General features: G+C 48.3%; 21 non-coding genes across 21 annotated transcripts; 14 read left to right on the top strand and 7 right to left on the bottom strand.

Annotated features, from left to right (window-relative positions):
* The first annotated feature begins 2,222 nt into the window (after window positions 1-2,222).
* On the top strand, window positions 2,223-2,309 carry trnay-gua (transfer RNA tyrosine (anticodon GUA)). Its single transcript is given in 2 exon segments — window positions 2,223-2,259; window positions 2,274-2,309. It is a non-coding gene; the product is annotated as a tRNA-Tyr (tRNA).
* Window positions 2,310-2,403: 94 nt separating this feature from the next.
* Window positions 2,404-2,475, bottom strand: trnae-cuc (transfer RNA glutamic acid (anticodon CUC)). Its single transcript has one exon. It is a non-coding gene; the product is annotated as a tRNA-Glu (tRNA).
* Window positions 2,476-2,691: 216 nt separating this feature from the next.
* trnar-acg (transfer RNA arginine (anticodon ACG)) lies at window positions 2,692-2,764 on the top strand. The gene has a single exon. It is a non-coding gene; the product is annotated as a tRNA-Arg (tRNA).
* A 1,621-nt stretch (window positions 2,765-4,385) lies between these two features.
* On the top strand, window positions 4,386-4,472 carry trnay-gua (transfer RNA tyrosine (anticodon GUA)). The gene is given in 2 exon segments: window positions 4,386-4,422; window positions 4,437-4,472. It is a non-coding gene; the product is annotated as a tRNA-Tyr (tRNA).
* Window positions 4,473-4,567: 95 nt separating this feature from the next.
* trnae-cuc (transfer RNA glutamic acid (anticodon CUC)) lies at window positions 4,568-4,639 on the bottom strand. Its single transcript has one exon. It is a non-coding gene; the product is annotated as a tRNA-Glu (tRNA).
* A 216-nt stretch (window positions 4,640-4,855) lies between these two features.
* On the top strand, window positions 4,856-4,928 carry trnar-acg (transfer RNA arginine (anticodon ACG)). The gene has a single exon. It is a non-coding gene; the product is annotated as a tRNA-Arg (tRNA).
* Window positions 4,929-6,549: 1,621 nt separating this feature from the next.
* On the top strand, window positions 6,550-6,636 carry trnay-gua (transfer RNA tyrosine (anticodon GUA)). Its single transcript is given in 2 exon segments — window positions 6,550-6,586; window positions 6,601-6,636. It is a non-coding gene; the product is annotated as a tRNA-Tyr (tRNA).
* A 94-nt stretch (window positions 6,637-6,730) lies between these two features.
* trnae-cuc (transfer RNA glutamic acid (anticodon CUC)) lies at window positions 6,731-6,802 on the bottom strand. Its single transcript has one exon. It is a non-coding gene; the product is annotated as a tRNA-Glu (tRNA).
* Window positions 6,803-8,712: 1,910 nt separating this feature from the next.
* Window positions 8,713-8,799, top strand: trnay-gua (transfer RNA tyrosine (anticodon GUA)). Its single transcript is given in 2 exon segments — window positions 8,713-8,749; window positions 8,764-8,799. It is a non-coding gene; the product is annotated as a tRNA-Tyr (tRNA).
* Window positions 8,800-8,893: 94 nt separating this feature from the next.
* Window positions 8,894-8,965, bottom strand: trnae-cuc (transfer RNA glutamic acid (anticodon CUC)). The gene has a single exon. It is a non-coding gene; the product is annotated as a tRNA-Glu (tRNA).
* A 216-nt stretch (window positions 8,966-9,181) lies between these two features.
* Window positions 9,182-9,254, top strand: trnar-acg (transfer RNA arginine (anticodon ACG)). The gene has a single exon. It is a non-coding gene; the product is annotated as a tRNA-Arg (tRNA).
* A 1,621-nt stretch (window positions 9,255-10,875) lies between these two features.
* Window positions 10,876-10,962, top strand: trnay-gua (transfer RNA tyrosine (anticodon GUA)). Its single transcript is given in 2 exon segments — window positions 10,876-10,912; window positions 10,927-10,962. It is a non-coding gene; the product is annotated as a tRNA-Tyr (tRNA).
* A 382-nt stretch (window positions 10,963-11,344) lies between these two features.
* On the top strand, window positions 11,345-11,417 carry trnar-acg (transfer RNA arginine (anticodon ACG)). Its single transcript has one exon. It is a non-coding gene; the product is annotated as a tRNA-Arg (tRNA).
* A 1,621-nt stretch (window positions 11,418-13,038) lies between these two features.
* trnay-gua (transfer RNA tyrosine (anticodon GUA)) lies at window positions 13,039-13,125 on the top strand. Its single transcript is given in 2 exon segments — window positions 13,039-13,075; window positions 13,090-13,125. It is a non-coding gene; the product is annotated as a tRNA-Tyr (tRNA).
* A 94-nt stretch (window positions 13,126-13,219) lies between these two features.
* On the bottom strand, window positions 13,220-13,291 carry trnae-cuc (transfer RNA glutamic acid (anticodon CUC)). The gene has a single exon. It is a non-coding gene; the product is annotated as a tRNA-Glu (tRNA).
* Window positions 13,292-13,507: 216 nt separating this feature from the next.
* On the top strand, window positions 13,508-13,580 carry trnah-aug (transfer RNA histidin (anticodon AUG)). The gene has a single exon. It is a non-coding gene; the product is annotated as a tRNA-Arg (tRNA).
* Window positions 13,581-15,201: 1,621 nt separating this feature from the next.
* trnay-gua (transfer RNA tyrosine (anticodon GUA)) lies at window positions 15,202-15,288 on the top strand. The gene is given in 2 exon segments: window positions 15,202-15,238; window positions 15,253-15,288. It is a non-coding gene; the product is annotated as a tRNA-Tyr (tRNA).
* Window positions 15,289-15,382: 94 nt separating this feature from the next.
* Window positions 15,383-15,454, bottom strand: trnae-cuc (transfer RNA glutamic acid (anticodon CUC)). The gene has a single exon. It is a non-coding gene; the product is annotated as a tRNA-Glu (tRNA).
* Window positions 15,455-15,670: 216 nt separating this feature from the next.
* trnar-acg (transfer RNA arginine (anticodon ACG)) lies at window positions 15,671-15,743 on the top strand. Its single transcript has one exon. It is a non-coding gene; the product is annotated as a tRNA-Arg (tRNA).
* Window positions 15,744-17,364: 1,621 nt separating this feature from the next.
* Window positions 17,365-17,451, top strand: trnay-gua (transfer RNA tyrosine (anticodon GUA)). The gene is given in 2 exon segments: window positions 17,365-17,401; window positions 17,416-17,451. It is a non-coding gene; the product is annotated as a tRNA-Tyr (tRNA).
* A 94-nt stretch (window positions 17,452-17,545) lies between these two features.
* trnae-cuc (transfer RNA glutamic acid (anticodon CUC)) lies at window positions 17,546-17,617 on the bottom strand. Its single transcript has one exon. It is a non-coding gene; the product is annotated as a tRNA-Glu (tRNA).
* Window positions 17,618-17,676: the final 59 nt, after the last annotated feature.

Here is a 17,676-nt window from a genome sequence, read left to right as displayed (position 1 = left end):
GCTGTAGATGCTCAAAATTAGTAATTTTGGTTATTTGTTTAGTGGTTTCTATTGTTGTTGTTTTTTACTGTTTCAGTTGGGCTGAATTTGGGCGAATTTAGGTGCCAGTTTTAAAAAATACCATCCTAAGGGCATCACCATGAATTGTGAAGGTAAGTTAATTTCCTAAATAATTGCATAAAAGACTATTTATTACTCAACAAAGGATATTGCTTGTAATTTTGCGATGGATCTGTTCGGTAAAATCCTCAAATAAGCCATGAATTGTTTTATATAATTAGAAAAGTTGTTCCTTTAGAAGCGCCATCAAACCTGGAGAGTCACTTTTTTCCTGTGATCTATTATCATCAATAATAAAATTATAATAGGCTAAAAATAATGTTTTGTATAATAAAATTGTTTTAAAAAAAAAAGTTGTGAGCCCAATCCATCTGTCATGGTCACACAATTAAGACAAGGAGGGTTAATCTCTTTTCGTCAATTCATTCAAAACAATGTGGAAAGTTCTTTTAGCGAGGGACTGCCACATGCTCTGTGTAGGAGCATCCTATCGACACCACAACTTGAGGACCACCAAAACAGACAGGGCCAGTGGCGCAATGGATAACGCGACTGACTTGGTGTCCATCAGCACACCGCGCATGCCGTTTGCCCCTGCCCGAGCTGTTCAGTTCTACTCCGGAGTGAATCAAGTTTCTGGAGCCGCCAGCACAGAGCCTGTGGGGTGCTCCCCTGCTTTACAAAGGATCCCCCAACTGCTCTCATGCCTTGGTCCCGTACATCCCTCAGGACCTCCAGAAGAAACCAGTACAGCCGCTCTCCTGGGAAGACGCCAGTGACAGCTTGTAGACCAAAATGTTTGCTGTGAGGCTGAGGCGTTCTACTGCAGCACAGATACAAATACGTAAAGCAGACAAGATTTAAATACAAAGTGCCAACCTAAAACAAGATTGCAGTCCAAATGACCATCTCAGACAAGTGTGAGCAATGTTTCAGTCTCTGTTATATGTCTGCAAATATGCCACACAGTGCAAATGCTCATACTACTGAAAAGGAAGTTACCTGACTGAGAAAGGTATAAATAGAAATCTGAGCCTGCTCCAAATGGCCTGCTCAGCTCCAAGTGGGTGAGACTTGAGCTCCAAGTGGGCTGTACAAACCTCCTGGAGTTTTCATTCATTTAATGTCTCGTACATGACACTGCGTCCAACCTATTATGTTTGAATATCAAATCTACCCCAATCCTAAACCCAACCCCACAGTATCCTGCTTTGTTTTATTAACCTCTAAACCTACCCCCACTCAAAACCCAACCTCACAGTAACAAACCTCCATAAGGTTTTGATTTATTCAATGTCTTGTACATGGCACAGAATACAACCTATTGCATTTTGTTAATATAACACCTACCCCAGCCCTAGGCCCAACCTCACAGTAACCTGCTGTGTTTGATTAATTTTTACACCTACCCCAACCCTAAAAACAACCCTCAGAGTAACCAGTTTTTTTCTCCTTTTATTAATGTCCACTACAGCTACATCAATCGTAAACCCAGCCTACTTGTGGCACAAGTCCCTACCACATAGAGGTCACCCAGCCAACTTGCAGTGTAATCTCCTCCGCTTGTAGGTCTCTGAGCTGCAGCAACACCTAAGTGCTCTGACACACAGTCATAATAGAAACCATTGCTTTAACCTCCTCTTGGAAAGGAGAGAGTCTCCGACCCTGGATTTCAGGTCTTCTATGGAGGGACTGTCAGGAATCCTGTAAGAGCATCCCCTCCACACAACCTTTTGCCATAAAAACAAAGCAGAATGTGTGGTGAAGGAACTCCAGATTGACAGAGCCTTGTCCTTGCTTCAAGCAATGTGGTAACAAAATGCTGAACAGAGTGCCGGTGGCACAAAGGAGAACGCTTATGACTATGGATCAGAAGATTCTAGGTTACGGAAACCAGGGAACTGTGTATGAGAGAATGCATAAGTGTGTGAGTGGCACTTGTGCAAGTGGAGCCGTGAAGTGCGAGCGATCAGAAAGAACTGGAGTTTGTGCCAAGACTGGGGCCCAAAAGCGGCAGCTTCCATATATCTAGCGGCCAGGATTCCTGGTTTTCACCCAGGTGGTCCGGGTTTGACTCCCGGTATGGGAAGGCATGAGTGCTCTTGGCCAGCAATTGGACTTCGTCGACTTTATAGGGTGCGGTTGTGAACAGCCATCATAAGCCTTCGATAGCTCAGTTGGTAGAGCGGAGGACTGTAGGTGGCATGTTGGCAATCCTTAGGTCGCTGGTTCGACTCCGGCTCGAAGGATGGCTTTTGCGCTCAGAGACGCTTCTTTTTTTTGCCTTTGCGAAGATAAAATCGGCACTACAGCTCGAAGTTCACCATGAAGGTATAAAGGAAGTTCCCTGACCGTGAATCGAACCCGGGCCGCGGCGGTGAGAGCGCCGAATCCTAACCACTAGACCACCAGGGAAGTGCTGGCAAACGCTTGCCCTCAAGCCTAGCTTTGCGCCTCCACCCAAGTGTGCTGCAACTGCTCTGACAAAAATAACTCTAACGCTTGTACCCTCCTCCTGGAGAGGAGAAAGTCTCAGAGCTTGGATCACAGTTCTTTTAGCGAGGGACTGCCACATGCTCTGTGTAGGAGCATCCTATCGACACCACAACTTGGGGCCCACCAAAACAGACAGGGCCAGTGGCGCAATGGATAACGCGTCTGACTACGGATCAGAAGATTCTAGGTTCGACTCCTGGCTGGCTCGCTCAGGACTTTTTGCATTGGTGTCCATCAGCGCACCACGCACGCCGTTTGCCCCTGCCCGAGCTGTTCAGTTCTACTCCGGAGTGAATCAAGTTTCTGGAGCCGCCAGCACAGAGCCTGTGGGGTGCTCCCCTGGTTTACAAAGGATCCCCCAACTGCTCTCATGCCTTGGTCCCGTACATCCCTCAGGACCTCCAGAAGAAACCAGTACAGCCGCTCTCCTGGGAAGACGCCAGTGACAGCTTGTAGACCAAAATGTTTGCTGTGAGGCTGAGGCGTTCTACTGCAGCACAGATACAAATACGTAAAGCAGACAAGATTTAAATACAAAGTGCCAACCTAAAACAAGATTGCAGTCCAAATGACCATCTCAGACAAGTGTGAGCAATGTTTCAGTCTCTGTTATATGTCTCCAAATATGCCACACAGTGCAGATGCTCATACTACTGAAAAGGAAGTTACCTGACTGAGAAAGGTATAAATAGAAATCGGAGCCTGCTCCAAATGGCCTGCTCAGCTCCAAGTGGGTGAGACTTGAGCTCCAAGTGGGCTGTACAAACCTCCTGGAGTTTTCATTCATTTAATGTCTCGTACATAACACTGCGTCCAACCTATTATGTTTGAATATCAAATCTACCCCAATCCTAAACCCAACCCCACAGTATCCTGCTTTGTTTTATTAACCTCTAAACCTACCCCCACTCAAAACCCAACCTCACAGTAACAAACCTCCATAAGGTTTTGATTTATTCAATGTCTTGTACATGGCACAGAATACAACCTATTGCATTTTGTTAATATAACACCTACCCCAGCCCTAGGCCCAACCTCACAGTAACCTGCTGTGTTTGATTAATTTTTACACCTACCCCAACCCTAAAAACAACCCTCAGAGTAACCAGTTTTTTTCTCCTTTTATTAATGTCCACTACAGCTACATCAATCGTAAACCCAGCCTACTTGTGGCACAAGTCCCTACCACATAGAGGTCACCCAGCCAACTTGCAGTGTAATCTCCTCCGCTTGTAGGTCTCTGAGCTGCAGCAACACCTAAGTGCTCTGACACACAGTCATAATAGAAACCATTGCTTTAACCTCCTCTTGGAAAGGAGAGAGTCTCCGACCCTGGATTTCAGGTCTTCTATGGAGGGACTGTCAGGAATCCTGTAAGAGCATCCCCTCCACACAACCTTTTGCCATAAAAACAAAGCAGAATGTGTGGTGAAGGAACTCCAGATTGACAGAGCCTTGTCCTTGCTTCAAGCAATGTGGTAACAAAATGCTGAACAGAGTGCCGGTGGCACAAAGGAGAACGCTTATGACTATGGATCAGAAGATTCTAGGTTACGGAAACCAGGGAACTGTGTATGAGAGAATGCATAAGTGTGTGAGTGGCACTTGTGCAAGTGGAGCCGTGAAGTGCGAGCGATCAGAAAGAACTGGAGTTTGTGCCAAGACTGGGGCCCAAAAGCGGCAGCTTCCATATACCTAGCGGCCAGGATTCCTGGTTTTCACCCAGGTGGTCCGGGTTTGACTCCCGGTATGGGAAGGCATGAGTGCTCTTGGCCAGCAATTGGACTTCGTCGACTTTATAGGGTGCGGTTGTGAATAGCCATCATAAGCCTTCGATAGCTCAGTTGGTAGAGCGGAGGACTGTAGGTGGCATGATGGCAATCCTTAGGTCGCTGGTTTGACTCCGGCTCGAAGGATGGCTTTTGCGCTCAGAGATGCTTCTTTTTTTTTGCCTTTGCGAAGATAAAATCGGCCCTACAGCTCGAAGTTCACCATGAGGGTATAAAGGAAGTTCCCTGACCGGGAATCGAACCCGGGCCGCGGCGGTGAGAGCGCCGAATCCTAACCACTAGACCACCAGGGAAGTGCTGGCAAACGCTTGCCCTCAAGCCTAGCTTTGCGCCTCCACCCAAGTGTGCTGCAACTGCTCTGACAAAAATAACTCTAACGCTTGTACCCTCCTCCTGAAGAGGAGAAAGTCTCAGAGCTTGGATCACAGTTCTTTTAGCGAGGGACTGCCACATGCTCTGTGTAGGAGCATCCTATCGACACCACAACTTGAGGCCCACCAAAACAGACAGGGCCAGTGGCGCAATGGATAACGCGTCTGACTACGGATCAGAAGGTTCTAGGTTCGACTCCTGGCTTGCTCGCTCAGGACTTTTTGCATTGGTGTCCATCAGCGCACCACGCACGCCGTTTGCCCCTGCCCGAGCTGTTCAGTTCTACTCCGGAGTGAATCAAGTTTCTGGAGCCGCCAGCACAGAGCCTGTGGGGTGCTCCCCTGGTTTACAAAGGATCCCCCAACTGCTCTCATGCCTTGGTCCCGTACATCCCTCAGGACCTCCAGAAGAAACCAGTACAGCCGCTCTCCTGGGAAGACGCCAGTGACAGCTTGTAGACCAAAATGTTTGCTGTGAGGCTGAGGCGTTCTACTGCAGCACAGATACAAATACGTAAAGCAGACAAGATTTAAATACAAAGTGCCAACCTAAAACAAGATTGCAGTCCAAATGACCATCTCAGACAAGTGTGAGCAATGTTTCAGTCTCTGTTATATGTCTGCAAATATGCCACACAGTGCAAATGCTCATACTACTGAAAAGGAAGTTACCTGACTGAGAAAGGTATAAATAGAAATCGGAGCCTGCTTCAAATGGCCTGCTCAGCTCCAAGTGGGTGAGACTTGAGCTCCAAGTGGGCTGTACAAACCTCCTGGAGTTTTCATTCATTTAATGTCTCGTACATAACACTGCGTCCAACCTATTATGTTTGAATATCAAATCTACCCCAATCCTAAACCCAACCCCACAGTATCCTGCTTTGTTTTATTAACCTCTAAACCTACCCCCACTCAAAACCCAACCTCACAGTAACAAACCTCCATAAGGTTTTGATTTATTCAATGTCTTGTACATGGCACAGAATACAACCTATTGCATTTTGTTAATATAACATCTATCCCAGCCCTAGGCCCAACCTCACAGTAACCTGCTGTGTTTGATTAATTTTTACACCTACCCCAACCCTAAAAACAACCCTCAGAGTAACCAGTTTTTTTCTCCTTTTATTAATGTCCACTACAGCTACATCAATCGTAAACCCAGCCTACTTGTGGCACAAGTCCCTACCACATAGAGGTCACCCAGCCAACTTGCAGTGTAATCTCCTCCGCTTGTAGGTCTCTGAGCTGCAGCAACACCTAAGTGCTCTGACACACAGTCATAATAGAAACCATTGCTTTAACCTCCTCTTGGAAAGGAGAGAGTCTCCGACCCTGGATTTCAGGTCTTCTATGGAGGGACTGTCAGGAATCCTGTAAGAGCATCCCCTCCACACAACCTTTTGCCATAAAAACAAAGCAGAATGTGTGGTGAAGGAACTCCAGATTGACAGAGCCTTGTCCTTGCTTCAAGCAATGTGGTAACAAAATGCTGAACAGAGTGCCGGTGGCACAAAGGAGAACGCTTATGACTATGGATCAGAAGATTCTAGGTTACGGAAACCAGGGAACTGTGTATGAGAGAATGCATAAGTGTGTGAGTGGCACTTGTGCAAGTGGAGCCGTGAAGTGCGAGCGATCAGAAAGAACTGGAGTTTGTGCCAAGACTGGGGCCCAAAAGCGGCAGCTTCCATATACCTAGCGGCCAGGATTCCTGGTTTTCACCCAGGTGGTCTGGGTTTGACTCCCGGTATGGGAAGGCATGAGTGCTCTTGGCCAGCAATTGGACTTCGTCGACTTTATAGGGTGCGGTTGTGAACAGCTATCATAAGCCTTCGATAGCTCAGTTGGTAGAGCGGAGGACTGTAGGTGGCATGTTGGCAATCCTTAGGTCGCTGGTTCGACTCCGGCTCGAAGGATGGCTTTTGCGCTCAGAGACGCTTCTTTTTTTTGCCTTTGCGAAGATAAAATCGGCACTACAGCTCGAAGTTCACCATGAGGGTATAAAGGAAGTTCCCTGACCGGGAATCGAACCCGGGCCGCGGCGGTGAGAGCGCCGATTCCTAACCACTAGACCACCAGGGAAGTGCTGGCAAACGCTTGCCCTCAAGCCTAGCTTTGCGCCTCCACCCAAGTGTGCTGCAACTGCTCTGACAAAAATAACTCTAACGCTTGTACCCTCCTCCTGGAGAGGAGAAAGTCTCAGAGCTTGGATCACAGTTCTTTTAGCGAGGGACTGCCACATGCTCTGTGTAGGAGCATCCTATCGACACCACAACTTGAGGCCCACCGAAACAGACAGGCCCAGTGGCGCAATGGATAACGCGTCTGACTACGGATCAGAAGGTTCTAGGTTCGACTCCTGGCTTGCTCGCTCAGGACTTTTTGCATTGGTGTCCATCAGCGCACCACGCACGCCGTTTGCCCCTGCCCGAGCTGTTCAGTTCTACTCCGGAGTGAATCAAGTTTCTGGAGCCGCCAGCACAGAGCCTGTGGGGTGCTCCCCTGGTTTACAAAGGATCCCCCAACTGCTCTCATGCCTTGGTCCCGTACATCCCTCAGGACCTCCAGAAGAAACCAGTACAGCCGCTCTCCTGGGAAGACGCCAGTGACAGCTTGTAGACCAAAATGTTTGCTGTGAGGCTGAGGCGTTCTACTGCAGCACAGATACAAATACGTAAAGCAGACAAGATTTAAATACAAAGTGCCAACCTAAAACAAGATTGCAGTCCAAATGACCATCTCAGACAAGTGTGAGCAATGTTTCAGTCTCTGTTATATGTCTGCAAATATGCCACACAGTGCAAATGCTCATACTACTGAAAAGGAAGTTACCTGACTGAGAAAGGTATAAATAGAAATCGGAGCCTGCTCCAAATGGCCTGCTCAGCTCCAAGTGGGTGAGACTTGAGCTCCAAGTGGGCTGTACAAACCTCCTGGAGTTTTCATTCATTTAATGTCTCGTACATGACACTGCGTCCAACCTATTATGTTTGAATATCAAATCTACCCCAATCCTAAACCCAACCCCACAGTATCCTGCTTTGTTTTATTAACCTCTAAACCTACCCCCACTCAAAACCCAACCTCACAGTAACAAACCTCCATAAGGTTTTGATTTATTCAATGTCTTGTACATGGCACAGAATACAACCTATTGCATTTTGTTAATATAACATCTACCCCAGCCCTAGGCCCAACCTCACAGTAACCTGCTGTGTTTGATTAATTTTTACACCTACCCCAACCCTAAAAACAACCCTCAGAGTAACCAGTTTTTTTCTCCTTTTATTAATGTCCACTACAGCTACATCAATCGTAAACCCAGCCTACTTGTGGCACAAGTCCCTACCACATAGAGGTCACCCAGCCAACTTGCAGTGTAATCTCCTCCGCTTGTAGGTCTCTGAGCTGCAGCAACACCTAAGTGCTCTGACACACAGTCATAATAGAAACCATTGCTTTAACCTCCTCTTGGAAAGGAGAGAGTCTCCGACCCTGGATTTCAGGTCTTCTATGGAGGGACTGTCAGGAATCCTGTAAGAGCATCCCCTCCACACAACCTTTTGCCATAAAAACAAAGCAGAATGTGTGGTGAAGGAACTCCAGATTGACAGAGCCTTGTCCTTGCTTCAAGCAATGTGGTAACAAAATGCTGAACAGAGTGCCGGTGGCACAAAGGAGAACGCTTATGACTAAGGATCAGAAGATTCTAGGTTATGGAAACCAGGGAACTGTGTATGAGAGAATGCATAAGTGTGTGAGTGGCACTTGTGCAAGTGGAGCCGTGAAGTGCGAGCGATCAGAAAGAACTGGAGTTTGTGCCAAGACTGGGGCCCAAAAGCGGCAGCTTCCATATACCTAGCGGCCAGGATTCCTGGTTTTCACCCAGGTGGTCTGGGTTTGACTCCCGGTATGGGAAGGCATGAGTGCTCTTGGCCAGCAATTGGACTTCGTCGACTTTATAGGGTGCGGTTGTGAACAGCCATCATAAGCCTTCGATAGCTCAGTTGGTAGAGCGGAGGACTGTAGGTGGCATGTTGGCAATCCTTAGGTCGCTGGTTCGACTCCGGCTCGAAGGATGGCTTTTGCGCTCAGAGACGCTTCTTTTTTTTGCCTTTGCGAAGATAAAATCGGCACTACAGCTCGAAGTTCACCATGAAGGTATAAAGGAAGTTCCCTGACCAGGAATCGAACCCGGGCCGCGGCGGTGAGAGCGCCGATTCCTAACCACTAGACCACCAGGGAAGTGCTGGCAAACGCTTGCCCTCAAGCCTAGCTTTGCGCCTCCACCCAAGTGTGCTGCAACTGCTCTGACAAAAATAACTCTAACGCTTGTACCCTCCTCCTGGAGAGGAGAAAGTCTCAGAGCTTGGATCACAGTTCTTTTAGCGAGGGACTGCCACATGCTCTGTGTAGGAGCATCCTATCGACACCACAACTTGAGGCCCACCAAAACAGACAGGGCCAGTGGCGCAATGGATAACGCGTCTGACTACGGATCAGAAGATTCTAGGTTCGACTCCTGGCTGGCTCGCTCAGGACTTTTTGCATTGGTGTCCATCAGCGCACCACGCACGCCGTTAGCCCCTGCCCGAGCTGTTCAGTTCTACTCCGGAGTGAATCAAGTTTCTGGAGCCGCCAGCACAGAGCCTGTGGGGTGCTCCCCTGGTTTACAAAGGATCCCCCAACTGCTCTCATGCCTTGGTCCCGTACATCCCTCAGGACCTCCAGAAGAAACCAGTACAGCCGCTCTCCTGGGAAGACGCCAGTGACAGCTTGTAGACCAAAATGTTTGCTGTGAGGCTGAGGCGTTCTACTGCAGCACAGATACAAATACGTAAAGCAGACAAGATTTAAATACAAAGTGCCAACCTAAAACAAGATTGCAGTCCAAATGACCATCTCAGACAAGTGTGAGCAATGTTTCAGTCTCTGTTATATGTCTGCAAATATGCCACACAGTGCAAATGCTCATACTACTGAAAAGGAAGTTACCTGACTGAGAAAGGTATAAATAGAAATCGGAGCCTGCTCCAAATGGCCTGCTCAGCTCCAAGTGGGTGAGACTTGAGCTCCAAGTGGGCTGTACAAACCTCCTGGAGTTTTCATTCATTTAATGTCTCGTACATGACACTGCGTCCAACCTATTATGTTTGAATATCAAATCTACCCCAATCCTAAACCCAACCCCACAGTATCCTGCTTTGTTTTATTAACCTCTAAACCTACCCCCACTCAAAACCCAACCTCACAGTAACAAACCTCCATAAGGTTTTGATTTATTCAATGTCTTGTACATGGCACAGAATACAACCTATTGCATTTTGTTAATATAACATCTACCCCAGCCCTAGGCCCAACCTCACAGTAACCTGCTGTGTTTGATTAATTTTTACACCTACCCCAACCCTAAAAACAACCCTCAGAGTAACCAGTTTTTTTCTCCTTTTATTAATGTCCACTACAGCTACATCAATCGTAAACCCAGCCTACTTGTGGCACAAGTCCCTACCACATAGAGGTCACCCAGCCAACTTGCAGTGTAATCTCCTCCGCTTGTAGGTCTCTGAGCTGCAGCAACACCTAAGTGCTCTGACACACAGTCATAATAGAAACCATTGCTTTAACCTCCTCTTGGAAAGGAGAGAGTCTCCGACCCTGGATTTCAGGTCTTCTATGGAGGGACTGTCAGGAATCCTGTAAGAGCATCCCCTCCACACAACCTTTTGCCATAAAAACAAAGCAGAATGTGTGGTGAAGGAACTCCAGATTGACAGAGCCTTGTCCTTGCTTCAAGCAATGTGGTAACAAAATGCTGAACAGAGTGCCGGTGGCACAAAGGAGAACGCTTATGACTATGGATCAGAAGATTCTAGGTTACGGAAACCAGGGAACTGTGTATGAGAGAATGCATAAGTGTGTGAGTGGCACTTGTGCAAGTGGAGCCGTGAAGTGCGAGCGATCAGAAAGAACTGGAGTTTGTGCCAAGACTGGGGCCCAAAAGCGGCAGCTTCCATATACCTAGCGGCCAGGATTCCTGGTTTTCACCCAGGTGGTCTGGGTTTGACTCCCGGTATGGGAAGGCATGAGTGCTCTTGGCCAGCAATTGGACTTCGTCGACTTTATAGGGTGCGGTTGTGAACAGCCATCATAAGCCTTCGATAGCTCAGTTGGTAGAGCGGAGGACTGTAGGTGGCATGTTGGCAATCCTTAGGTCGCTGGTTCGACTCCGGCTCGAAGGATGGCTTTTGCGCTCAGAGACGCTTCTTTTTTTTGCCTTTGCGAAGATAAAATAGGCACTACAGCTCGAAGTTCACCATGAAGGTATAAAGGAAGTTCCCTGACCAGGAATCGAGCCCGGGCCGCGGCGGTGAGAGCGCCGATTCCTAACCACTAGACCACCAGGGAAGTGCTGGCAAACGCTTGCCCTCAAGCCTAGCTTTGCGCCTCCACCCAAGTGTGCTGCAACTGCTCTGACAAAAATAACTCTAACGCTTGTACCCTCCTCCTGGAGAGGAGAAAGTCTCAGAGCTTGGATCACAGTTCTTTTAGCGAGGGACTGCCACATGCTCTGTGTAGGAGCATCCTATCGACACCACAACTTGAGGCCCACCAAAACAGACAGGGCCAGTGGCGCAATGGATAACGCGTCTGACTACGGATCAGAAGATTCTAGGTTCGACTCCTGGCTGGCTCGCTCAGGACTTTTTGCATTGGTGTCCATCAGCGCACCACGCACGCCGTTTGCCCCTGCCCGAGCTGTTCAGTTCTACTCCGGAGTGAATCAAGTTTCTGGAGCCGCCAGCACAGAGCCTGTGGGGTGCTCCCCTGGTTTACAAAGGATCCCCCAACTGCTCTCATGCCTTGGTCCCGTACATGCCTCAGGACCTCCAGAAGAAACCAGTACAGCCGCTCTCCTGGGAAGACGCCAGTGACAGCTTGTAGACCAAAATGTTTGCTGTGAGGCTGAGGCGTTCTACTGCAGCACAGATACAAATACGTAAAGCAGACAAGATTTAAATACAAAGTGCCAACCTAAAACAAGATTGCAGTCCAAATGACCATCTCAGACAAGTGTGAGCAATGTTTCAGTCTCTGTTATATGTCTGCAAATATGCCACACAGTGCAAATGCTCATACTACTGAAAAGGAAGTTACCTGACTGAGAAAGGTATAAATAGAAATCGGAGCCTGCTCCAAATGGCCTGCTCAGCTCCAAGTGGGTGAGACTTGAGCTCCAAGTGGGCTGTACAAACCTCCTGGAGTTTTCATTCATTTAATGTCTCGTACATGACACTGCGTCCAACCTATTATGTTTGAATATCAAATCTACCCCAATCCTAAACCCAACCCCACAGTATCCTGCTTTGTTTTATTAACCTCTAAACCTACCCCCACTCAAAACCCAACCTCACAGTAACAAACCTCCATAAGGTTTTGATTTATTCAATGTCTTGTACATGGCACAGAATACAACCTATTGCATTTTGTTAATATAACACCTACCCCAGCCCTAGGCCCAACCTCACAGTAACCTGCTGTGTTTGATTAATTTTTACACCTACCCCAACCCTAAAAACAACCCTCAGAGTAACCAGTTTTTTTCTCCTTTTATTAATGTCCACTACAGCTACATCAATCGTAAACCCAGCCTACTTGTGGCACAAGTCCCTACCACATAGAGGTCACCCAGCCAACTTGCAGTGTAATCTCCTCCGCTTGTAGGTCTCTGAGCTGCAGCAACACCTAAGTGCTCTGACACACAGTCATAATAGAAACCATTGCTTTAACCTCCTCTTGGAAAGGAGAGAGTCTCCGACCCTGGATTTCAGGTCTTCTATGGAGGGACTGTCAGGAATCCTGTAAGAGCATCCCCTCCACACAACCTTTTGCCATAAAAACAAAGCAGAATGTGTGGTGAAGGAACTCCAGATTGACAGAGCCTTGTCCTTGCTTCAAGCAATGTGGTAACAAAATGCTGAACAGAGTGCCGGTGGCACAAAGGAGAACGCTTATGACTAAGGATCAGAAGATTCTAGGTTACGGAAACCAGGGAACTGTGTATGAGAGAATGCATAAGTGTGTGAGTGGCACTTGTGCAAGTGGAGCCGTGAAGTGCGAGCGATCAGAAAGAACTGGAGTTTGTGCCAAGACTGGGGCCCAAAAGCGGCAGCTTCCATATACCTAGCGGCCAGGATTCCTGGTTTTCACCCAGGTGGTCCGGGTTTGACTCCCGGTATGGGAAGGCATGAGTGCTCTTGGCCAGCAATTGGACTTCGTCGACTTTATAGGGTGCGGTTGTGAACAGCCATCATAAGCCTTCGATAGCTCAGTTGGTAGAGCGGAGGACTGTAGGTGGCATGTTGGCAATCCTTAGGTCGCTGGTTCGACTCCGGCTCGAAGGATGGCTTTTGCGCTCAGAGACGCTTCTTTTTTTTGCCTTTGCGAAGGTAAAATCGGCACTACAGCTCGAAGTTCACCATGAAGGTATAAAGGAAGTTCCCTGACCGGGAATCGAACCCGGGCCGCGGCGGTGAGAGCGCCGAATCCTAACCACTAGACCACCAGGGAAGTGCTGGCAAACGCTTGCCCTCAAGCCTAGCTTTGCGCCTCCACCCAAGTGTGCTGCAACTGCTCTGACAAAAATAACTCTAACGCTTGTACCCTCCTCCTGGAGAGGAGAAAGTCTCAGAGCTTGGATCACAGTTCTTTTAGCGAGGGACTGCCACATGCTCTGTGTAGGAGCATCCTATCGACACCACAACTTGAGGCCCACCAAAACAGACAGGGCCAGTGGCGCAATGGATAACGCGTCTGACTACGGATCAGAAGATTCTAGGTTCGACTCCTGGCTGGCTCGCTCAGGACTTTTTGCATTGGTGTCCATCAGCGCACCACGCACGCCGTTTGCCCCTGCCCGAGCTGTTCAGTTCTACTCCGGAGTGAATCAAGTTTCTGGAGCCGCCAGCACAGAGCCTGTGGGGTGCTCCCCTGGTTTACAAAGGATCCCCCAACTGCTCTCATGCCTTGGTCCCGTACATCCCTCAGGACCTCCAGAAGAAACCAGTACAGCCGCTCTCCTGGGAAGACGCCAGTGAAAGCTTGTAGACCAAAATGTTTGCTGTGAGGCTGAGGCGTTCTACTGCAGCACAGATACAAATACGTAAAGCAGACAAGATTTAAATACAAAGTGCCAACCTAAAACAAGATTGCAGTCCAAATGACCATCTCAGACAAGTGTGAGCAATGTTTCAGTCTCTGTTATATGTCTCCAAATATGCCACACAGTGCAGATGCTCATACTACTGAAAAGGAAGTTACCTGACTGAGAAAGGTATAAATAGAAATCGGAGCCTGCTCCAAATGGCCTGCTCAGCTCCAAGTGGGTGAGACTTGAGCTCCAAGTGGGCTGTACAAACCTCCTGGAGTTTTCATTCATTTAATGTCTCGTACATAACACTGCGTCCAACCTATTATGTTTGAATATCAAATCTACCCCAATCCTAAACCCAACCCCACAGTATCCTGCTTTGTTTTATTAACCTCTAAACCTACCCCCACTCAAAACCCAACCTCACAGTAACAAACCTCCATAAGGTTTTGATTTATTCAATGTCTTGTACATGGCACAGAATACAACCTATTGCATTTTGTTAATATAACACCTACCCCAGCCCTAGGCCCAACCTCACAGTAACCTGCTGTGTTTGATTAATTTTTACACCTACCCCAACCCTAAAAACAACCCTCAGAGTAACCAGTTTTTTTCTCCTTTTATTAATGTCCACTACAGCTACATCAATCGTAAACCCAGCCTACTTGTGGCACAAGTCCCTACCACATAGAGGTCACCCAGCCAACTTGCAGTGTAATCTCCTCCGCTTGTAGGTCTCTGAGCTGCAGCAACACCTAAGTGCTCTGACACACAGTCATAATAGAAACCATTGCTTTAACCTCCTCTTGGAAAGGAGAGAGTCTCCGACCCTGGATTTCAGGTCTTCTATGGAGGGACTGTCAGGAATCCTGTAAGAGCATCCCCTCCACACAACCTTTTGCCATAAAAACAAAGCAGAATGTGTGGTGAAGGAACTCCAGATTGACAGAGCCTTGTCCTTGCTTCAAGCAATGTGGTAACAAAATGCTGAACAGAGTGCCGGTGGCACAAAGGAGAACGCTTATGACTATGGATCAGAAGATTCTAGGTTACGGAAACCAGGGAACTGTGTATGAGAGAATGCATAAGTGTGTGAGTGGCACTTGTGCAAGTGGAGCCGTGAAGTGCGAGCGATCAGAAAGAACTGGAGTTTGTGCCAAGACTGGGGCCCAAAAGCGGCAGCTTCCATATACCTAGCGGCCAGGATTCCTGGTTTTCACCCAGGTGGTCCGGGTTTGACTCCCGGTATGGGAAGGCATGAGTGCTCTTGGCCAGCAATTGGACTTCGTCGACTTTATAGGGTGCGGTTGTGAATAGCCATCATAAGCCTTCGATAGCTCAGTTGGTAGAGCGGAGGACTGTAGGTGGCATGATGGCAATCCTTAGGTCGCTGGTTTGACTCCGGCTCGAAGGATGGCTTTTGCGCTCAGAGATGCTTCTTTTTTTTGCCTTTGCGAAGATAAAATCGGCACTACAGCTCGAAGTTCACCATGAGGGTATAAAGGGAGTTCCCTGACCGGGAATCGAACCCGGGCCGCGGCGGTGAGAGCGCCGAATCCTAACCACTAGACCACCAGGGAAGTGCTGGCAAACGCTTGCCCTCAAGCCTAGCTTTGCGCCTCCACCCAAGTGTGCTGCAACTGCTCTGACAAAAATAACTCTAACGCTTGTACCCTCCTCCTGGAGAGGAGAAAGTCTCAGAGCTTGGATCACAGTTCTTTTAGCGAGGGACTGCCACATGCTCTGTGTAGGAGCATCCTATCGAGACCACAACTTGAGGCCCACCAAAACAGACAGGGCCAGTGGCGCAATGGATAACGTGTCTGACTACGGATCAGAAGGTTCTAGGTTCGACTCCTGGCTGGCTCGCTCAGGACTTTTTGCATTGGTGTCCATCAGCGCACCACGCACGCCGTTTGCCCCTGCCCGAGCTGTTCAGTTCTACTCCGGAGTGAATCAAGTTTCTGGAGCCGCCAGCACAGAGCCTGTGGGGTGCTCCCCTGGTTTACAAAGGATCCCCCAACTGCTCTCATGCCTTGGTCCCGTACATCCCTCAGGACCTCCAGAAGAAACCAGTACAGCCGCTCTCCTGGGAAGACGCCAGTGACAGCTTGTAGACCAAAATGTTTGCTGTGAGGCTGAGGCGTTCTACTGCAGCACAGATACAAATACGTAAAGCAGACAAGATTTAAATACAAAGTGCCAACCTAAAACAAGATTGCAGTCCAAATGACCATCTCAGACAAGTGTGAGCAATGTTTCAGTCTCTGTTATATGTCTGCAAATATGCCACACAGTGCAAATGCTCATACTACTGAAAAGGAAGTTACCTGACTGAGAAAGGTATAAATAGAAATCGGAGCCTGCTCCAAATGGCCTGCTCAGCTCCAAGTGGGTGAGACTTGAGCTCCAAGTGGGCTGTACAAACCTCCTGGAGTTTTCATTCATTTAATGTCTCGTACATGACACTGCGTCCAACCTATTATGTTTGAATATCAAATCTACCCCAATCCTAAACCCAACCCCACAGTATCCTGCTTTGTTTTATTAACCTCTAAACCTACCCCCACTCAAAACCCAACCTCACAGTAACAAACCTCCATAAGGTTTTGATTTATTCAATGTCTTGTACATGGCACAGAATACAACCTATTGCATTTTGTTAATATAACACCTACCCCAGCCCTAGGCCCAACCTCACAGTAACCTGCTGTGTTTGATTAATTTTTACACCTACCCCAACCCTAAAAACAACCCTCAGAGTAACCAGTTTTTTTCTCCTTTTATTAATGTCCACTACAGCTACATCAATCGTAAACCCAGCCTACTTGTGGCACAAGTCCCTACCACATAGAGGTCACCCAGCCAACTTGCAGTGTAATCTCCTCCGCTTGTAGGTCTCTGAGCTGCAGCAACACCTAAGCGCTCTGACACACAGTCATAATAGAAACCATTGCTTTAACCTCCTCTTGGAAAGGAGAGAGTCTCCGACCCTGGATTTCAGGTCTTCTATGGAGGGACTGTCAGGAATCCTGTAAGAGCATCCCCTCCACACAACCTTTTGCCATAAAAACAAAGCAGAATGTGTGGTGAAGGAACTCCAGATTGACAGAGCCTTGTCCTTGCTTCAAGCAATGTGGTAACAAAATGCTGAACAGAGTGCCGGTGGCACAAAGGAGAACGCTTATGACTAAGGATCAGAAGATTCTAGGTTACGGAAACCAGGGAACTGTGTATGAGAGAATGCATAAGTGTGTGAGTGGCACTTGTGCAAGTGGAGCCGTGAAGTGCGAGCGATCAGAAAGAACTGGAGTTTGTGCCAAGACTGGGGCCCAAAAGCGGCAGCTTCCATATACCTAGCGGCCAGGATTCCTGGTTTTCACCCAGGTGGTCCGGGTTTGACTCCCGGTATGGGAAGGCATGAGTGCTCTTGGCCAGCAATTGGACTTCGTCGACTTTATAGGGTGCGGTTGTGAACAGCCGTCATAAGCCTTCGATAGCTCAGTTGGTAGAGCGGAGGACTGTAGGTGGCATGATGGCAATCCTTAGGTCGCTGGTTCGACTCCGGCTCGAAGGATGGCTTTTGCGCTCAGAGACGCTTCTTTTTTTTGCCTTTGCGAAGATAAAATCGGCACTACAGCTCGAAGTTCACCATGAAGGTATAAAGGAAGTTCCCTGACCGGGAATCGAACCCGGGCCGCGGCGGTGAGAGCGCCGAATCCTAACCACTAGACCACCAGGGAAGTGCTGGCAAACGCTTGCCCTCAAGCCTAGCTTTGCGCCTCCACCCAAGTGTGCTGCA

The sequence above is a fragment of the Danio rerio genome, chromosome 15 (genome assembly GCF_049306965.1).
Source record: "Danio rerio strain Tuebingen ecotype United States chromosome 15, GRCz12tu, whole genome shotgun sequence".
NCBI classification, from domain to species: domain Eukaryota; kingdom Metazoa; phylum Chordata; class Actinopteri; order Cypriniformes; family Danionidae; genus Danio; species Danio rerio.
Note: the sequence above shows the minus strand (reverse complement) of the source record. Positions and strands in the feature narration are given on the sequence as shown.